Genomic DNA, 21,246 nt, shown 5'->3' with positions numbered 1-21,246 from the left:
GGAGGACCCCAAGAGAGTGGGGTCCTAAGCTATAGCTTGTTTAGCTTATAAGTAAATCCGGCACTGGATCCGTTGCTTGCCCTACTCTGCCCTGTAATGTTTTGGGGGGTTATTCTGTCTACTGTTGGTGGAAGTGCTTCTGGCAGTAGCTTGTGTTTTTTATGGGTTTAATGGGGACCTCCACAGTCCCCCCCAGCCCACTAGCATAGCTGAACAGCAGGACCACCCCACTCGATCCTAAATGACTCCAAACATTCAGCTTAAGGGTTATGATTCTTACCTTAATTATTATTATTTTTAAAAAATGCTTTGATCTGTTAAATTGTATGCTTTTTTATTGCAACTGGCCTTGGTTATTTTTTCAATGGAAAAGCAAGATACACATGTTATGTAAGCTAAAATTAAACTAAAACCAGGGGCCATGGACTGAATAACTGGAATTGTTGGCTGCCTCAGCACTCTGCTGCTGAGGAATGGATTAAAAGGAATAGATAAAAAGCAGGATATGATAACCTGATCTCCGTTGAAGGGGGAGGGAAAACTCATTTCACATTAGAAAAGTTTTCACAGACTGTTTTAAAATGACAGAGAAAGAAAAGTGAATGTGCTGGGTTTTTCAAAAAAAAATAAATCAATATTATCAAAGCTTAGCATTTGGTTTTGATTCAGTTCTCTTCCCCTCCCTTTCTCCAGTGAAATGTTTCATGTTGTAATGTAATAGAATTAATAAGATCTGATATGCTGACTTTTAATGGAATTTCATTTTTTAAAAATAGGCACATAAAATGCCTTCCTAATAAAGTTAATTAGAGAAAATAGAAGATTGTATTATTTCATCATTAATATAAAGAAATGGATAATTAGGGTTGTGCGATATGCATAGTGAGTGAAATTTACCCCTCCCTATACAAAGTGAATTTGAGGTGACAAGCCCTTGATGGGAATTCTGGGAAAAGACCAGACCAGTGCAGTATGACCCTAAACTAGAGAAACATTTGCTCTGCTCTGCTGTTTGTCTATACAAACAGCAGCCAACTTAGTTAAAGTCATCCTAGGCAGACCACAACAATTCCTCACAGATGAGGGAACCATATGAATTAATGCCCATGTATATAGGGATGTGGGTGGCGCTGTGGTCTAAACCACTGAGCCTAGGGCTTGCCGATTGGAAGGTCAGGGGTTTGAATCCCCACGACGGGGTGAGCTCCCGTTGCTCAGTCCCAGATCCTGCCAACCTAGCAGTTCGAAAGCACACCAGGTAGATAAATAGGTACTGCTCCGGCGGGAAGTATAAACGACGTTTCCATGCACTGCTCTGGTTTCGCCAGAAGCAGCTTAGTCATGCTGGCCACATGACCCAGAAAAACTTTCTGCGGGCAAACAGCTCCCTCGGCCAGTAAAGCGAGATGAGCGCCGCAACCCCAGAGTCGTTTGCGACTGGAATTAACTGTCAGGGGTGCTTTACCTTTACCTTTTATATGCACATATCACACCACCCAGCTTTTAATGTAAAAATCTATATGTCTGAGAAAATTAGATCTCTCGGAAAAGAAGCAATCCCACCCTCTGCTTTACATGGGAATGCAGCCAAGCGTGTTCTCCATCACGGAGAGCACGTGTTGTGGTTGGGGATTCCAAGACACCTTGCTGTTTTGGGGCAGATGGTTTGGCCAACTCGTGAGCAGGGGTGGGCTGTTACTGGGGAAATTTAGATGTTGCCATTTAGTGATTGACAGCCCTATTTGTTAAATACAAGGCACGCAGCAACGGACGTCCTCTTTCGCTGCGTGCTTCGGATCACCCGCCCTCCCTTCCCTAATGTTAGGCTGTTTGCTTGACCTTGCTATTGCCTGTCATGGGGTCGTCTGCTTTGGGGCAGGGGCCCGGTAGGAATTTTGCCATTTGGCTGATTAGTGTGTGCCATTTGGTTTTTGCCTACTGTGTAGCAAATCATCACAACCTGTAAGGTTTGCGGTTAGGCATTGGTCTGGGAATTGGTTGGTGGAGGGGTATGGATTGGGCTGTGCCTGCCCCTCCAAAATGCTGCTGCTGCTGCTTCAAGGGTTTTCCGTTAAAGGAACCCAGGGGCTCCCCCATGCTTTTGTCCGAAACCCCCTGGCAAGGGGCTAGGGCCACGCAAGCCCCTGGGAGCATTCTGGGGAGAGGTGAGGCATGGTTCCCAGTCCCGTCTCTCTCCCCAGGTGACTTACCCTTGCTGACTTCGCGGGGGGTGCGAATGTCAGAGCTGTCCCCGTGCGGGGGCAGTTAGTGCTACCAATGCCTAAGCAACCACTCACATTGCTGTATTTGAATAAAGTTGTGGCCAAAATTATGCCAAAAAATTTAAACAAAAATTAAGTGTCAATTGTGTTTTCCTTTGGGGTGTATTGGGGACCTCGACACGCAAACACGTGAACAATAAATGTAGCTGCTATTGCTCTATCTAGCTTGGCCCAGATCCCTTGGTTTCAGCCAGAGCCTGTGAACAACTCAGTTTGGGGCCAGTCTCAGTCTTTGCAGTGACACTGGTCCAGATCCTGCAATTACTCAAACCCTTGGCCTAGTACTGCAACCGGTGTCTCTGCCTCTGCTGTTCAACATTTCCCTGTGCATTTTTTAGTTTTCAATAATCATTTTGGGAATTTTGTTTTTATCTCCAATAATTTTGTGACATTAATCTTTTGGGCTTTTTCTGTACCGAAGTGCTTTTGAAATATTTTTCATTGAATGTTATTGTCAAAGCCTTTTCTTTCTGTTTTATCATTCCGGGCTATGGCAGCTGAAATACGGTTCATGTCAATGTCTTGACTGTCTAACCATTTTTACTGATTAAAAAAATAAAGGAACTTGCTTGTCAATCTGAAGCTAGTTTGTTCATGAATAATGTTGTATATACTGCATTTTATTAAGTTGCACATTTATGAATGAGTCAGTATCTGAAGTACAGAACATATTAATTTTCTGATACAATCACAATGAAAGGTAGAATTCCCCCCCTCTCTCTGAGAGTCAGTAATGAATGAGGCGGGTGTAATCAGTAAGCTACTGGCATCAATGCTAGGCTGACAACAACCAAGGTCATATGAATTGAGATATGAATTCTGACTCCCATCATGAGAGAGATCAGTGTTTGGTGGACCATATATAGCCTGGCTATAGCCTGCTGCAAATAATAGAGTCATAGAAATGTAGAGTTGGAAGAGGCCATAAGCGTCATCTAGTCCAATCCTCTGCGATGCAGGAATCTTTTTGCCCAGTGTGGGGCTTGAACCCACGACCTTGGGTCTCATGCTCTACCAGCTGATCTCTCACACTTGAGCCTATTGTCCTGTAGTTAAGCCTCATACCTAGCCATTTGGGTGGGTTGAGAGCCACCCAGGTCAACTGGTCAGTCTTTGCCCCACCATTCCACATGTCTACAAATGGCAGGTCCCCAGCACCATGAAAACTCACCACACAATGCTTCCGTTAAGACAGAAGCATAACTTCACCAGTTATGGCTGCTACAGTTGATAGTCTAAAGAAATGATAGTCTTAAACTATCAAAAGAAGGCTTACCCCATGGCAAGTGGCAAATGTGCCCATCCATTGCCAATAAGGACGGTGTGAACAAAATTTCTTCCTGGTCCCCAGGTTGCACAGCTTTGCTGGCTGAAAAACATACTGAGCAAAAGTTGGGATTTGGAAAACCGTTATAAGGACATGCAATGAAATTCAAGCAAGGGGAAACGAGGAAGTCGCTCTACAAAGTTAATAACTGTTATTTTTAATAAGGTTATTATTTATGTTTGTTATGTTTGGTTTGTTTGTTTGTTTGTTTTGTGTGTTTGTTTGTCTATAGTATTGTAAAAAGCAATAAAATTTTGGGGGAAAAAAGAAAAGAAAAACATACTAGTGTGGGACAAGCTCTTGTATAGACCTTGATTGCTCAAATCTCATGATGGGCCTTTGTAAGTCCCTCACAATGCCAGCCCAGAGTGGAGCAATGGAATAGGGCTGCGTCTTCTGGTCATTGTACCCTCTTCGCCTTCCTGATGGCCGGGGCATCCTTTTGGGTTTTTTCCCTTTCAGTGTGGCAGGATTTTTTGCCCGCAAGGACTTGGCTGTGAACACAGACTCCTTGCAGATAACTCACGTCACAGAACGAGCAGGCAGAAAATCACATCGTTCAAAGTTGGAGCTGCTATAATAATAATAATAATAATAATAATAATAATAATAATAATAATAATTTATTATTTGTACCCTGCCCATCTGGCTGGGTTTCCCCAGCCATTCTGGGCAGCTTCCCCAGAGACGAAAAATACACTAAAATGTCACACATTAAAAACCTCTCTGAACTTAAGATGTCTTCTGAATGTCAGGTAGTTGTTTATCTCCTTGACATCTGATGGGAGGGCGTTCCACAGGGCAGGTGCCACTATTGAGAAGGCCCTCTGCCTGGTTCCCTGTAACTTGGCTTCTCGCAATGAGGGAACCACCAGAAGGCCCTCGGAGCTGGACCTCAGTGTCTGGGCTGATTGATGGGGTGGAGACGCTCCTTCAGCTATACTGGGCCGAGACCGTTTAGGGCTTTAAAGGTCAGCACCAACACTTTGAATTGTGCTCGGAAACGTACTGGGAGCCAATGTAGGTCTTTCAAGACTGGTGTTATGTGGTCTCGGTGTTATGTGGTTTCCTAACAAGTATTTGTTAGGAAAAGCATGATCTTCACAGACTTGACTGAATGTCAGGCCTGATGAGCTCATCCCCAGTTGGTCTTAACTCATGAATCAACTGCTGAGACTAAAAGTCCCTGCATCCCCACAGCCGTCTATAGCTCTTCCTCTTCAGGGCTTTACCCAAGCAATTGGAGACTCTACTTGCATGCCGCCTGATGCTGCTCCATCTGTTTCAGCCCTCTTCTGGTTCTGGGAGACAGTGGGGAGGGGAGCTTGTTGCAGCAGAAGGTGGAGACATCCATGACTCTTCATCAGCCTAACCCATCCCTGCCTCTTGGTCTCCCTCTTCCCACTCACCTGCTTTGGCTTCTGCCTCTGATTCTGGACTTCTCTCTGCTACAGAGTCTCCCAGCTCACTAGGCCCCGTCACTTCTTCAGCTTCTGACACCTCCTCTTCGCAGTCTCCTCCATCTTCTCTCTCTGACCACTCGTCGTCATTCCACCAGCACCTCCCGGGCTCTGAACCTTCTGCTCTTGGTGCTTGGTTCCCGCCACCATTCCTCTGCATTTACTGTATTTTTTGCTCTATAAGACACACTTTTTCCCTCCTAAAAAGTAAGGGGAAATGTGTGTGCGTCTTATGGAGTGAATGCAGGCTGCGCAGCTATCCCAGAAGCCAGAACAGCAAGAGGGATTGCGGCTTTCACTGCACAGCGATCCCTCTTGCTGTTCTGGCTTCTGAGATTCAGAATATTTTTTTTCTTGTTTTCCTCCTCTAAAAACTAGGTGCATCTTGTGGTCTGGTGCGTCTTATAGAGCGAAAAATACGGTAATCAGTCCATAGTGGCTCATGGAACATCTTCCTGCCACACCTGCCATCCTCTCCTGCCACATCAGTTTGGTGTGCCACACCCCTTGAGATCACACCGATCCAGCCTAATATCTCTTCCACCCTAAAGTTGTGATGACTGCTATGAGGTAGGCGAAACCCACAGACCTACGTCAAAGAAGGGCAGCATTCTGACCCATGAGAATAGCTTTGCAACCGCCAGCTACAGGAGGTGGGTGCAAAAGGCAAGTGAGGGCTGTGGTGCTGAATGCCCCACTTTTTCTCCTTATATTCCCCTGGAGAAGACCTGGATGGGTGAAGTCTTCATGCAGGTCCTCTCTGGAGCCTCAGCTCTCCAGAATGCAGCTGGATGCTGAATAGTTCCAGAAGTCTCACAGCTGCAAAGGGCGGGAGGAAAACCCCACCCTCAGGCCTGAAGAAGGCCCCCACCCCACCCCGGCTGAGCCAGAAATCTACTTCCAGCAAGGTGGGCAGTGGGGATTAATATGTGCCATGTTAAATTGTGTATGTGTTATTTTAAGTAAAAAAGAAGTTTTGGAGAGACTCTCCTCCCTGGAAGAGAGGGGAGTGGTTGTGGCCGGGAGCCCGAGCACCGCCCCTAGCAGGGGGCGTAGCCCCCTCCCTCCACCTCACCTGGCTGGCGCCCATGCCCCTCAGGAGGCAGCCAACCAGGTGCCTCGGAGGGGGCGTGTTCAGCAGCCTTTTGCTGCGGTGCCAGCCTCTCCCCGGCCTCATTCTTCGCCATCGTCTCGTCGCGAGTCACCCACCCTCCACTTCCTTAGAGTTAGGGCTTAGGTCATTGGCCTTGCTATGGACCTTAGGTTGGTCGCCCTGGTTGTCTAGGGGGCCTGGTAGGAGTTTTTCCATTTGGCATTAGGCTTTTTGGTTTTTTCGCCTGCCTCGTAGCAATCGTCACAACTTTTGTGGTATTGGTGGGTAGGTTAGGCATTGGAATAATGTGTTGTGGTGTGTCGAAGGGCTAGGTGTGGCCATCGCCTATGCCTTCAGTTTTTGGGTATTCCGTTAAAGGAATCTGGCGGTCGTGTGTTCTGTCCGATGCCTGCTTGGCGGGAGGCCATAGCACGACCCTCGGTGACACCAGGGGGGAGTCTATAGTTGGATTAGCATTAACAGGCTCCACCTACTGGTGAATAAACCCACTTGTTTTAGAGATCCAATGCCTAAGCCAATACCTTTTCCACTCATTAACCTTATATCATGTGTCCTTGTGTATTCATTCCGCATCGTGGGGGTCGGGTCCTCAAACCACAAGTACTGGTTTTGGCATTATAAAGTGCTGGGATATGAAGGCAAAGGAGTGTTTGTGTGAGTTTTCTACAATAAATAGATGATACAGTGATTAGCGCCATTGTTTTAAAATGTTATGCCCAGAAGACATCATTGTAATCTTAAACAGATGGGTCCTTTTTGCTCCATTCACTAACGTTTTACTAGTAACTAATTAACAGGTTTACAGCCAAAATTAGCAATAAAAAGTGTTTGGAAGCTTCGACCAAAGCTGTCTTTTTACAATTACAACCAGATAAAACAATCTGCATGATGGTTTGAGGCTAAATATTGTTCGGATCAAAGCTTCTCCTGCTGTTTTCAAATAAAAGTTGACAAATAGGAGACCGAACCCTGCCGATTGCTTCAGTTGTTTCATACCTTGAAACTTCAGCCTTAATTAATATTAATTACTGGTAACAAAATCAATTCTATGTTTGTGAGCCTTGGATGTTTTCACTTACCTGTTTGAATCTGTATTTAATTTCTGCAGTTTAAAATGGTTATCACCCATTAAGGAACCAATGCATCGTGCAGGATGCAGAGGTAAAAATAATGATAAGGTAAATAATATGGGTTTGTACTTTTCTAGATGATTAAAACGAAGTAGCCTGGAATTAAGTAGTCTTGCCCACCCATCCCAATGCCCATACAATTTTTTTCAGTTCTTTACACCCATCAAAGCTTCCCAGAGGGGCTTACAAATATGTATTAAAAGATAGTCGCTGCTTACAACACAGAGGGTGAAATGGAGTGGAAGGAAATAAGCAAATCTAGGCTCCTCCAGTGACCAGCTGGGGTGGAAAAGCTCAAGGAGTACTGGTCTCAGCTGCACTGGTGGGGTAGCTTGGCACCCCTTGTCTTCCTTCCTCTTGCTTCATCGTCTTGTCTCTCATAGCTCCGCCCTTGTCATGGACTGTGCTGAGGAGGGCTGCTCTGAGGAGGAATAGTTGGAGCCTCCCCTTTCCCCTACTCCTGATCAGGATCCCAAACCTTCCCAGGAGCAGGAGGACAGTATAGATTTGGAACTGTGGTTTGCAGAGGGACATAGTTCAGAAGGCAGAAGCTGGGAAGTACTGGATGGGGAACAGCACTGGGGGAGAGAGAGTTAACAGACTCACTGTCTCTGGAAAGTGTCCATCCGCCCAGTCCAAGGTCAAGAAGAGGAGATAAGGTGGCAGCACAGAAAGCAAAGTGGTTACCAGATCAGATGCAGTTGTGACATGGGTGATGGGAGGAAGTAGGTGGAACCCTTAATCAGGAGCACCTTCATTCCGAGGAATGGATTCTTTGTTCTCTTGCTGTGATCTTTAAAGGTAAAGGTTATAACTGGTAAGGAGACTCCCTTCTCTTTGTTCTGCTTATCTTCTGCTTCTCTTCTTCCCTGAAACCTGACAGCCCTCTTCATTGCTCTGCATGTTCTCGGAGACCAGTGGGGAGGGGAGCTGGTCTCAGTCAGAGGGGGAGACTCCCTGGATTCTTCAGCAGCCTGCCTCATCTCTGTCTCCTGCTCCACCTCCTGCCACTGAGTCTGCACTGCCCTCTGCCTCAGCCTCTTCCTGCTCACTAAGCCCTGTTGCGGCATTCCCTCTTCAGCTCCTGACACCGCCTCTTCTCAGCCTGCTCCCTTTTCTCCTCTGACCACTCACTCTCATCCCACCACCACTCCCCTGGCTCTAAGCCTTCTTCCTTTTGGGGTTCCCTTGGGGGTTCCCCAGCTGGTGCTTTCCACCACTCTTCTGCATCAAACCAGCCCATGCCACAGTGTAGTCCATTGTTATTATTCTAAGTCCTACATGGAGCATTCTCCCAATCCAATTTAGGATTGCTCTGCTAGATCATTTTTAATGCAACAAAAATGGTGCTACTGCTATCCAGGCAAAAGCCAAGGTGGTATTATCCCATAGCCACCATCTTGGAATTAGGACTTTGTAATGCCAGGAATTACAAAGCAGAGACATCACCTTGCCAACAAAGGTCCGTATCATTAAAGCTATGGTTTTCCCAGTAGTGATGCATGGAAGTGAGAGCTGGACCATAAAGAAGGCTGATTGCCGAAGAATTGATGCTTTTGAATTATGGTGCTGGAGGATCCTGAAGCTGAGGCTCCAATACTTTGGCCACCTCATGAGAAGAGAAGACTCCCTGGAAAAGACCCTGGTGCTGGGAAAGATGGAGGGCACAAGGAGAAGGGGACGACAGAGGACGAGGTGGTTGGACAGTGTTCTCGAAGCTACCAGCTTGAGTTTGACCAAACTGCAGGAGGCAGTGGAAGACAGGAGTGCCTGGCATGCTCTGGTCCATGGGGTCACGAAGAGTCGGACACGACTAAATGGCTAAACAACAACAATGCCAGGGATATATGACCAGGCACTTAAATACTGCACAGCTAGTGGGCATCACTTTAAGACAATTTATTCTATTTCATACTTGTTAACAAGGTCAGTGATCCATGAAGATGAGTCTTCTTTGAGTTTTGGTGTCTCAGAGTCTAAATTAATGGTTTGGGAGTAGGAGTGTATTACTGTGTGCCGAATAGCTAGCAATCGTTTAAATTCAACAAAAACTACACAGGGCTTTCAAGGTGCCCAGTTACAGCCGTGATTGGCAACCAATCATTCCACCCCCTCATTTGTGTTGCAATGTGTCAGTGGAAACAGAAGTTTGTAGGATGCTGCTGCTGTTTTCCATATGCTTGAGATTCACAACTCCAGCCAACACTCACCCCCGCCCCAGCCAATATAATGCCGTGATATACTATCTGTTCACATACGAAATAAGCACATACATTAGGTTTCAGTCTAGCTGACCTTTAAAGACTAGTAAAGGAGAAAAAGACATCAGTTTGTCGCATCCGAACCTTTAGGGACCGTTGATGCTATCCGAGGACTGCACAGTAATATAGTGTTTCTCCAGAATAATACAGATATTATGTCAGTGAAACAGGAATCACAGATTGATGATCTTGGGATCAACAAGAAAGTAAAGCTTTGACCTTGATGGGAGTTTAAGAATTCCTTACCAACAGCCGTCTGGAACATAATTAAAGGCATTTTACCACCATAAGCCTGGTAGAATGCAAACCATCATTTCTGTACATTGAAAAGACAGAGATATTGCTTTTATAGCTGCGGAGCTTATGGTCAGGGAGTGATATGAAATATTAGAAATGTGACAGTTTTATAATAATTTTACACTTATTGGAATAATTTCCATTGGTAGTTTTTGTGTGTGTGTGCGTGCCTCCAACTATCTAGAATAGCTTTAAGGATTTCTCGCTGTTCCAAAGTGTTAGGAGCTTGCTGTGTTTTTCGATTTTAGGGTAATAGTTAGTAGACCACTTGCGAGAAAGAAGTTAATGATGTTAATAATGTAGAATATTCACCCTCGCTAAAAATGGAAAACAAGAACTCGTACAGATTTTTCCTGCTATAATTTAACGCTAGGTTCCTGCATTATGAATTCCATATCATAATTTAAAACTTGCAAATTAATACATTCAGCTGGATTGTTAACTAGCCAACTTTTGTAGATGCTTGAACCTTCCCCGCTTGCCAGTTAAGCATGCAGATGGGAAACTACTACTTTGGGGAAATGTGTAAAAGCACCCTACCCCCATCTCCAGTGATTTCTCTGCACTCTTTTCCAACATATTAGCATCATTTCAGAGCTGTTCATCTTGTTGCCATTTCCTTCCTCCTTTGCCTCTGCTGCCATGTACCGTATTTTTCGCCCTATAGGACGCACTTTTCCCCTCCAAAAATGAAGGGGAAATGTGTGTGCGTCCTATGGGGCAAATGCAGGCTTTCGCTGAATCTTGGAGAGCGAGAGGGGTCGGTGCGCCGGGCTCCCAAGGCTTGCAGACATCAGCCTGCAGCCCGAAACCTGGGGAGCGCAGCGGAGCATGCCCTGGGCTTCGAGCAGCTCTCCGCAACCCTTGGGAGCCCTGCGCAAAGTTGCGCGGGTCTCCCAAGGGTTGTGGAGAGCTGCCTGCATCCCGAAGCCTGGGGCACACTGTTCAGCACGCCCCAAGCTTCGGGCAGCTCTCCACAACCCTCGGAAGTCCGGCGCAAAGTTGCACCGGGCTCCTACGGCTTGCGGAGAGCTGCCTGTTCTGGGGGCTGGGGTCGGTGGAAGCTCGGGCTTCCCCAGCCCCACGCTTGGGGGAAAATAATTTCCCCCCTTTATTCCCACCCCCCCCAAAACTAGGTGTGCCCTATGGGCTGGTGTGCCCTATGGGGCGAAAAATACGGTAATCCTGTTGGCTGTGATGGACCACGTGATTTTGCCAATGAGCTCATGATGACATAAATCACGTGGGTTGCCCCCACGCAGTTGGATTAAATAACAATGTGGGCAGATGAAGCCAAGGAGACTGAGAGCAGAAAATAAGAATATAACTGACAGAAGAGGCAGCAAAGAAGTGATAAGTATGTTGTGGATAATTTGTTTGTTCAAATTGTTCTACATTTGAAGCAGATATGGAAACTAGAGAATATTTAGCATTACCCTACATAGCCTAAAATTTCTCCTCTTTGTTTTGTACAGAATATGGAAACCACCCATGTCTTCAGCACATATCTCTGTTGGCTTCCGCACTTGCATATGGATGTCTAGCACACATACATAACATACATAATTTTGTTTGCTTCCATAGTTCAGACCATGCTCAAGGCAGCTTACAGCAGGAAAAAGTACATAATCACAACACAACAGAGGTAGTCGTAAACAATGAATAAAACATCAAAATATACACAACCTAACTGAAAAATTTCCACACGAGTCATAATAAGATCTAAAATTTTGTAGATGCTTGAACCTTCCCCGCTTGCCAGTTAAGCATGCAGATGGGAAACTACTACTTTTGGGAAATGTTTAAAAGTACCCTCCCCCCATAAAGATATGGAAAAATTAATATCAATAGCAGCTATCCAGCCCAACAATTCCCCAGCTCAAGAATCTGTTCAGCAGCCTCTGTTTTTGCAGCCGGAGTCAGTCAGGGCCCTCTCAGGTCAGGTGGAAAAGGCAGACAGCAGATCTTCCAGAACCCACAGCCAAGCACATTGCAAGAGCCAGCAAGGCACATTGGGGTTTGGTCCAGGAGGAACTAGTTCAAAAATAAAGGGTGTAGCCACTGGGTGACACTGGATAAGTCAGTACAGCTGCTAAATAGGCTAGTGGCTTTCAGAAAGGTACAGCCCTCACACACTCACAGGTAGGATACAGTCAGTTCTGCCTAGGAGAAATTCAGCACCATGCCATTTTTGCTCCCGTTTCTAACTACCTTTTGCCCAGAATCTAACCTAGTCAAGTTGATTGTTCAACATTACATAGCTTGCAGCTAATTGTGTGAACTGACTCCGTTGAGAAGCATTGTGTTATAAAGTAAGGGCAGGCAGTGGCGTAGCGTGGGTTGTCAGCACCCGGGGCAAGGCCAGTAATTTGCGCCCCCTAACCCGGGGCAAGGCAAGTAATTTGCGCCCCCTAACCCATAACCTGCCGCCGCTGCCAGCTTCTTCTTGCTGCTGCCTGTTCTGGTCTGGTGTGGTTCTCTCCCGCGCTCAGCGCTGCGCTGGGTGGCCGCTGCACTGTCCCTCCCCCAGATAGTCCCTCGCTCTCTCTCCGCACCGCACGCCTGGCACCCACCCCCTCCACAGTGGGCGGTGACCCAGCGGCTGGGATCGGATTCGCACAGCCAGCACTGCAGTGAGAGAGAGTGAGTGAGCCAGGTAGGGGCAGAGAGCTGCAAGTGCGAGCGCCCCCCCAGATGTTGCGCCTGGTGCAGCCGGCCCCCCCCTGCACCCCCACGCCACGCCACTGAGGGCAGGTGACAGGAAATCCAGCCTGTGAGGAAAGATTATCTTGCCCTCAAAAAGTCTGGAGCTTGCTCTATATCAGGCTTCCTCAACCATGGCCGTCCAGATGTTTTTGGCCTACAACTCCCATGATCCCTAGCTAGCAGGACCAGTGGTCAGGGATGATGGGAATTGTACTCTCAAAACATCTGGAGGACCGAGGTTGAGGAAGCCTGGTCTATATGGACAAACTTAATCCCTATACAGTGGTACCTCGGGATGAGAAGTTAATTTGTTCTGGAGGTCTGTTCTTAACCTGAAACTGTTCTTAACCTGAGGTACTATTTCTGGGTTAGCGGAGTCTGTAACCTGAAGCGTCTGTAACCTGAGGTACCACTTTCTCTCTCTGTGTGTGAATAATAATAATAATAATAATAATAATAATAATAATAATAATATACTATTTGTACCCCGCCCATCTGGCTGGGTTTCCCCAGCCACTATGGGTGGCTTCCAACAAACATTTAAAAATACATTAAAATGTCACACATTAAAAACTTCCCTGAACAGGGCTGCCTTCAGATGTCTTCTGAATGTCAGGTAGTTGTTTATCTCTTTGACATCTGATGGGAGGGCATTCCACAGAGTGGGTGCCACTACTGAGAAGGCCCTCTGCCTGGTTCCCTGTAGCTTTGTTTCACGCAATGAGGGAACCGTATAAAAAGAATGAAGGCAACTATACGATCCTTTCATACAGAATTGGAGTCCATTCATTCATTATTTGAATGATAACGTACAAGATGCAGTCAAGTTGAATGTTGGCCTGGGAATAATTTGAGAACAGGGGTCAGGAATGGAACCTACCAACTTCTTTCTTTCTTTATGCTTTTTTTTTTTTTGGCACTTCAGTGGCTCATTTCTATTACTTATTTGGTGAATTCAGTCAGGAGAACAGACCCAAATGCCCTCGTGCTTTTAATATTCTTTTCTTACACATATTATCCTGGTGAAACTTGATGCTGGACTCCTTTGATTAAGAAATTTTGTAAGCTGTACCATATACCATACATTTATGCTGACTGTACTGTTATATATAATTGTAATAAAATTCAGCCTGTGGTATTGATTGGGAGGGGAGATTATTCATACACAAGAGTTGCTGCTTGTTGCTGGAGACACCAGCTAAAGAACTGTGAACTGCTGTGAGTCCAAGGAGAAACTGGGCATTGCCCACCAGTAGTTTAAAGGTAAAGGGACCCCGGACCATTAGGTCCAGTCGTGACCGACTCTGGGGTTGTGGCGCTCATCTCGCTTTACTGGCCGAGGGAGCCGGCGTACAGCATCCGGGTCATGTGGCCAGCATGACTAAGCCGCTTCTGGCAAACCAGAGCAGCGCACGGAAACGCTATTTACCTTCCCGCCGGGGTGGTACCTATTTATATACTTGCACTTTGACATGCTTTCAAACTGCTAGGTTGGCAGGAGCTGGGACCGAGCAATAGTACACCTCGTCATGGGGATTCGAACTGCCAACCTTCTGATCAGCAAGCCCTAGGCTCAGTGGTTTAGACCACAGCGCCACCCGCGTCCCTGTGAATTTCAGTACCAGGACATATTTAAACCACAGAAAAACACTCAGGGGAAAAGTAATGTCATGGAGATTTCCTCCCATAAAAATATCATGCATGCATCAGCAGGTGCCGAGGAGTGCCTTGGTAAGGCTTAACCCAGTGATGGCCAAACCTGGCCCTCCAGCTGTTTGGGGACTACAATTCCCATCATCCCTGACCACTGGTCCTGTTGCACTTTGATGTGCTTTCTACTTGCACTTTGATGTGCTTTCGAACTGCTATGTTGGCAGGAGCAGGGACCAAGCAATGGGAGCTCACCCCCTTGCAGGGATTCAAACCGCCGACCTTCTGATCGGCAAGTCCTAGGCTCAGTGGTTTAACCCACAGCGCCACCTGCGTGCCGCCAGTAGTTTAGATGGTGTTAAAAAGGGATTAGGTCTGCTTTGGACTTGCCCTCAGACACTACATCTCCAATGCAAAGGTAGTTGCCTCATTTGAGGTGAATGCACATATTGCTATGTGCCATGTATCTTTAAAAATAGCTCTGGGAATTATAGTTCTCTGAGCGTGCCAGGTTTTTTACTTCCTACTAAGTACTGCTGAGAATGGGGTTAGGGCATGTAATTGAATATAAAGAGTGGGGAAAAAACTGTGGAGAAAAAATATTAATTTTATAGCATGTTATTTAATAAGAGAAAAGTACCTGAAAATGCACCATAGGTGGTATTTAACACATGAGAGATTGGCTAAAATGAACAAATCGCTTAGTAATAAGTGTTGGAGATGCAGAAAGCAGATTGGAACCTTCTACCATATGTGGTGGGCATGTCCAGAGATCAGAAAGTTCTGGGACATGATCCATGAAGAAATAAAAAAGTTTACTAAGAACTTCACATAGCAAAAGACCAGAAACATACCTTTTGGGATTATTGAATAGTGATATTTCTAGAGAAAATACTAAATTCTTCCTGTACGTGACATCTGTGGTGAGAATCCTGGTGGCTAAGTACTGGAAGGCTAACTAGGTACCAACCAAAGAGAAATGGTTATGTAAATTATGTGAATATTTGGAATTGGCCAAATTGATGGATATAATAAGACTAATGCCAATGAATACAGTCAAGAAGGACTGGAAGTGCTTGAATGGTTATTTAGAAAGACAAGATGAAAATAATACTGAAATACAGAAAAAATATGAAATGTGAAAGGAAGTGTTGTGAGAGAGATGAAAGGCTATTACTATTATTATTTTGTAAAATAGTGTTTATTGTATTGAAATATTATACTTTTCTTTATTCTTTTACTGTCTACTTCGCATTTTTTTATTTTCTTCCTTTTATTTTTTATTTTTCTGCATATTATTCTTTATGTATGGCTTGGTATTGATGTATTTACTTTGCAATAAAAATTCTAAAATGAAAAGAAGAAAAAGAAAGAGAATGGGGTTAGGGGATTGTGACAATTAAACTGTGTGGGAATGGTGACATCTGTACTGCAGATATAGCCTTAGTTTCTGTATTTTGAATCAAATCAATGTGATAATTCAGATTCAGCTGCTAGCTAATTTTATGAAATATCCCAACATTTCTTTGAAAAAAAAACCAACCAGTAGGGTCAGATTTTCTCCTGACACTTGGTAATACGATCAGGTGATTATCAACTGAGGTCTGTTTGAAAGTTGCACGAACGGTTCGGCAGCATTTGACACAGCTGGAGAAATATCACTCTTGTCTGCATACTACTGCTTACATAAGCAGAACACAATTTTTCAGGTCAATATCTGGGAGGTATGGTTTCTCTTTTAAATGTTCCAGACAAAGATCAATCAATGAGTTCAACTGCTTTTACCCCATTTGTCTTTGAAGTCCCCATTATCCGGAAGAAAGAAGATGGCATGTATAGGGCGAACCAAATCTCTGTATTGCTCTTCTTCTTCTTCTTTTCTTCTTCTTCTTCTTTTAAAAAATGCAATAAATTGCTTTGATGTTCCTGGTCCTGAAGCTGTCAAGTCTTGTTAAAGCAGGGAGGTGTTAAAGCAGGGAGGCTACCATGTACTTTAGGTTGTTTTAAATAAGCAGACACCTTGTACCTTGGTAGTGTTCTGGCAAGGTGTGCATAGACAAGCCTAGCAGCAGAGGAGCACACTCTGGACTCTGCCAACAGCCGGAGGAATAATGGCAGCTAGTCACACCCCCATTTCCTCTTTAGATGGCAATAACTACCGTATTTTTCTCTCTATAAGATGCACCTGACCATAAGACGCGCCTAGTTTTTAGAGGGGGGGGGATACAAGGGGGAAAAATTCTTTAAAGGCATCCCAGCCTCTGCTCAGCACTCCCTTTCACAAGCCGCGTGGAGCGTGTGTGCGGCTCTTTAAAGGGAGTGCTGCTCTTGGGGGCTTTTCCAGGAGGTGGGGGAAGGGACAGAGAGGCTAAGCCAGAAGCTAGCTCAGCAGGAGGGAGTGCTGCACAGTGATCCCTCTTGCTGTTCTGGCTTCTTGGATAGCTGCGCAGCCTGCATTCGCTCCATAAGACGCACACACATTCCCCCTTACTTTTTAGGAGGGGAAAAGTGTGCCTTATAGAGTGAGAAATACAGTGCTTCAACTCAGAGCCGCCACTTTTGCCCAAGATTGAAGGGCCTGGCGTCAGGGGTGTGTGGTTGGGGTGGACTGTCCCGGGTGCCTTCGCTGAAGGGGGTGACATTTGGCACTCCACCTACCCACGACTCCCAAGCCCACCCCGAGCCATTGGGGAAAGGGGGGGGAGCTGCGCCGCTTTGCCAGCAGCATTCCCCATTCCCCCTCATTTTGACAGCTGGGGGAGGCTTGGGAGTCACGGGTGGGACGCCAAATGTCCGCCATTGGTGGCTCACTTCACCCCTGGCTGCAGGGTGCATGCTGCTCCATGCACCCAAGAAGCTATCCCACGCCGGAGAGGGCACCCTCCACAACCCTCCCTTGGGACCGCACCTGCCCTGGGCAGCGTGGGCATATGCTTCACCGCTGCTGGGTTGTGTGTATGTGTTATTGGGTTGCTGTGGGGGTTTCTATTATGTATTTTGCATTTTTATATTGTGATTTTATCTTGTGGACTGCTCTGAGACCTGTGGGTATAGGGCGGTATATTCAGGGCTTTTTTTTTTCTTTCTGGGGGGACATTTTGTGAACCTAATGGGAGAAGAAACTAAAAAAATTAAGCATTTTAGTTTCGTCTCTAGCATGGTGAATTGTCAGTTCCGTTTCCACCACTGATGGCGGCCTCATTTCCTGTCACGGTGTTTCCTCAGTCTCAGGTGGAAGCGAGTGTTTAATGTGTGAAGCAGTGTGGAATGTGGATGTGTGGTGTTTTACTGATGAAAGTTAGGAAGACGTTAGTGCACACAACCTCATGCCAATGTGGAAGTTACTGTGAGCTGTCAGCTGTGTAATATGAGGTAATGCATGTCCTTTGTACAGTGGTGCCTCGCAAGATGAAATTAATTCGTTCCGCGAATTTTTTCATCTAGCGAATTTTTCGTCTTACGAAGCACGGTTTCCCATAGGAATGCATTGAAAATCAATTAATGCGTTCCTATGGTCAAAAAAAGTCCAAACAAAGCCAAATTTGGTACAACAAGAGTTTATTAAGTGCTCTTTAAAGTCACACATACTGTAAAGAGCATTTCAAAATTCAAACCCAGATTTTTTTTAAAAAAAACAGCAGAGTGGCCCAATGGTCACAGAAAATCATAAAAATGCAGAAAAAACCCCACAAGCTTCCAGATTCTTGCAAACCCCTCCCCAACAGTTCCTCCAGCCACCCAGCACACAGAAATTCAAATCCAGATTTTTTTAAAAAAACAGCAGAGTGGCCCAATGGTCACAGAAAATCATAAAAATGCAGAAAAAAAACAAGCTTCCAGATTCTTGCAAACCCCTTCCCAACACCAAGTCCTTGAATTCCAAACACCCCAACCCAAAATCCAACCCCCCCAAAAAAGTTTTAAAAGCTTAACTTACCAAATGGCTGCAAAAGAAGTTTTGGAAAAGCTTCAAAAATCACCAAAGTCTTTAAAAACCTCAAAAAAGGCTACTATGTACACTGCGTTCTATGAGTTGCTCCTCGACTCCGCAACTGTATTAACGGTGTTAAGAAAAAGGAAACAAACTTGTAAGACGTTTTCATCTTGCGAAGCAAGCCCATAGCGAAATTCGTCTTGCGAAGCAGCTCAAAAACGGAAAACCCTTTCGTCTAGCGAGTTTTCCGTCTTGCGAGGCATTCGTCTTGCAGGGCACCACTGTACTTTTGTCCATTTACTGTATTTATTTTCCCCAATTTGAACTATAAAATGGCGATTTTCTTGAGTCAAAATGAGAGTACCCCTAAACATTATTTTTTTCTGTACCATTCTTTGTGGGCTATCTTTAAAGAATATGTTAAAATTTATGTGGAAAAAGTAGAATTTTTGACAGATATTGAGTGAATCCAGAAAATGATTAGAGTGAAAGGAGAGTAAAGTCAAGCTAGAAGAAGAGATTACAGAAAAAATGAAATGCGTTTAAGCTAGTTGGAAAAATAAAGTAACGTAACAAGAACGGCTGGAAGTCAAGTCACTTGGTGGGTGTCCGTGTGCGCTAGGTGTGTAGGTATGTTGATATGTACAGTATAGGTAGGTAGGTATTATATAGAGTAATGTAGGTTTTATGTTATGAAAATAAGGTAGTGTGTTGTGTATGTGTATTGTGTAAATGTATATGTATGTGCTTTATATGTGAATAATTTTTTTAAAAACTTTTAAAAAAATAAACATTATAATTATTATTTTAGGGAAAAAAAGCACTGGGTATATTACTGGGAAGTGGGTGGCGCTGTGGGTTAAACCACAGAGCCTAGGACTTGCCGATCAGAAGGTCAGGAGTTCGAATCCCCGCAACGGGGTGAGCTCCCGTTGCTCGGTCCCTGCTCCTGCCAACCTAGCAGTTCGAAAGCACATCAAAGCGCAAGTAGATAAATAGGTACCACTCTGGCGGGAAGGTAAACAGCGTTTCCGTGCGCTGCTCTGGTTCCCCAGAAGCGGCTTAGTCGTGCTGTATGCCAGCTCCCTCGGCCAATAAAGCGAGATGAACGCCGCAACCCCAGAGTCAGTCAAGACTGGACCTAATGGTCAGGGGTCCCTTTACCTTATACTACTACTAATAATAATAATAATAATGACATTGATAATAATGGAACCACACACATGCAATGTTGCATCATCAGGAGAAGGCTGAGCATGAAGTCCACCATGGCACAGCTTCAATGACTGGCTGCTCCTCCTTTCTTGTGCTCAGGAGGAGCTGGCCACTGAAACTCCACCATGCTCAGCTCTGCTGTCAGCCTTTCCCATCCCCCCACATTGAGAGGGGCTGCCCCCCTTCCAAAGGATATTTTTTTGGGGGGGCTGAAGACACCTCGGCCCTCTAGAGTGGGTGTCCCTGCTTCAACTGCAACTTGATAGCCTTCCTTGAGCATTAGAAGTCTGTTTAGTGTCAGCAGCAGGGAAATGGACTGAGGATGGGCAAAAACAAGGGCGTGGAGAGAATGACAAATGAGATTGCGACTTTCTTTGTTCAGTTGAACAGTACCTTGTCTACGCGTCTTGTACAAATGAAAATATATGATTGAACGGGAGCAGATTACCTGACCAAATTATAACAACAGTTATTTGATAACCGGCTGTAGACTCACTTCAATTGATGCTTTCAAACAGTTTCATTTTGCCTGTCTGGCTTCCTCCAAAAGTGATTTAGCTGGCATCTGTCTTGAACTCCATAGATCATTGTAACCATTTTCTTCCCAGACTTACTGCTGCTTGAAGAGGGCTTTGAACTCTCTCTTTCTCTTTCTCTCTTTAATAGCTGATATTATAGTCCCTGCATGTATCTGTGACATGGCTGAAGGGAACCCGATTATTGCTAGAGAATTAGGGACATCCTTCCCATTGTGCTTTATTTCCGAGATGTGAAAAGAATCAAGTTTATTTTGGATGCAAAAGTTAATTACCTTTTTTTTATAAAAAAAAACAGCTGCAATCCAGCTGAGTTATGCTGCTCTTAAACATCCCATTTAAGGTCTGTGAGTGATGCTATTTGTTATCTGCAGGCAATAGGGACTCTACAAAAGTTAGCTGATCAATTTCATCTTAATTGTTCCCTTATTATGGAATGAAGAGGATGCAAAACGACTTCACCAGGATCCATTAATGACATAGCTGTGCCATGCTCCAACAGTACTTCTCACGAGGAAGGAAGAATATTCGTGCTCAGGATCCACTAAATGATGGGGTTGTGCGTGGAACTGTGGCCATAGTGAGAGGCTGTAGTTGTGAGCCACCCTAGGTGTTAGAAAAACTATAATAAACAGGTGACACCATCAAATATGGCAACCACGTCTTTGTAATATTTAGCAGAACCTACGTATGCCATTCATTCTGCTGATTCTCATTCATCCTCAGTGGCTGCCCCTGGCAGGGAGAAAGGATCTATTTTGTGATGTCAGGGCACAGGTGCATTCTACTATAGATTACAGAAGGGAGAACTACACAGGTGTCCACCATTTGTGGCAGCAGCTGCACATTTAGCTTGATTCTGAGTTTGGTGCTGAATTGGTTAGGTGTGTATCAGGCCAACATGGTCTCAGTTTGCATATATTTCTTTGTTTATACATATACTAAAAGTTCTATGGCCCTCTGTGCACAAATCAACTCTCAGGAAATATGCACACACAGTTAAAAAAAACCCCAGTTAAAACTCAACCAAAATTATTATTATTATTAATAATAAGCCTCATCAGAAAGAAAACAAGTGTGCTGGCTCCGAGGGTTAACCGTGCGGTGAGGTCCAAGTCCAGTCCGAGGTCAAGGGTGTGGTATAGAGGCTGTCCATCAAAGCTGAAGCGGGGTCCAAGGCAGGGAGTCGGGGGAGGTCAGGAACTTTGGCAGAAGAGCAGAACAGGGTGCAGGCAGGAACAGGCTACCAACAATGTTGCTCCCGCAAACTGGGACTGGCTGGCTTTTATCTGCCCCGAGGCATAAGGCGGCCCCGGTCCACAGGTGACTCGCCT

Source organism: Podarcis vaucheri (genome assembly GCF_965113315.1).
Source record: "Podarcis vaucheri genome assembly, chromosome: 9".
NCBI classification, from domain to species: Eukaryota; Metazoa; Chordata; class Lepidosauria; order Squamata; family Lacertidae; genus Podarcis; species Podarcis vaucheri.
This window is presented reverse-complemented; position numbering follows the sequence as displayed.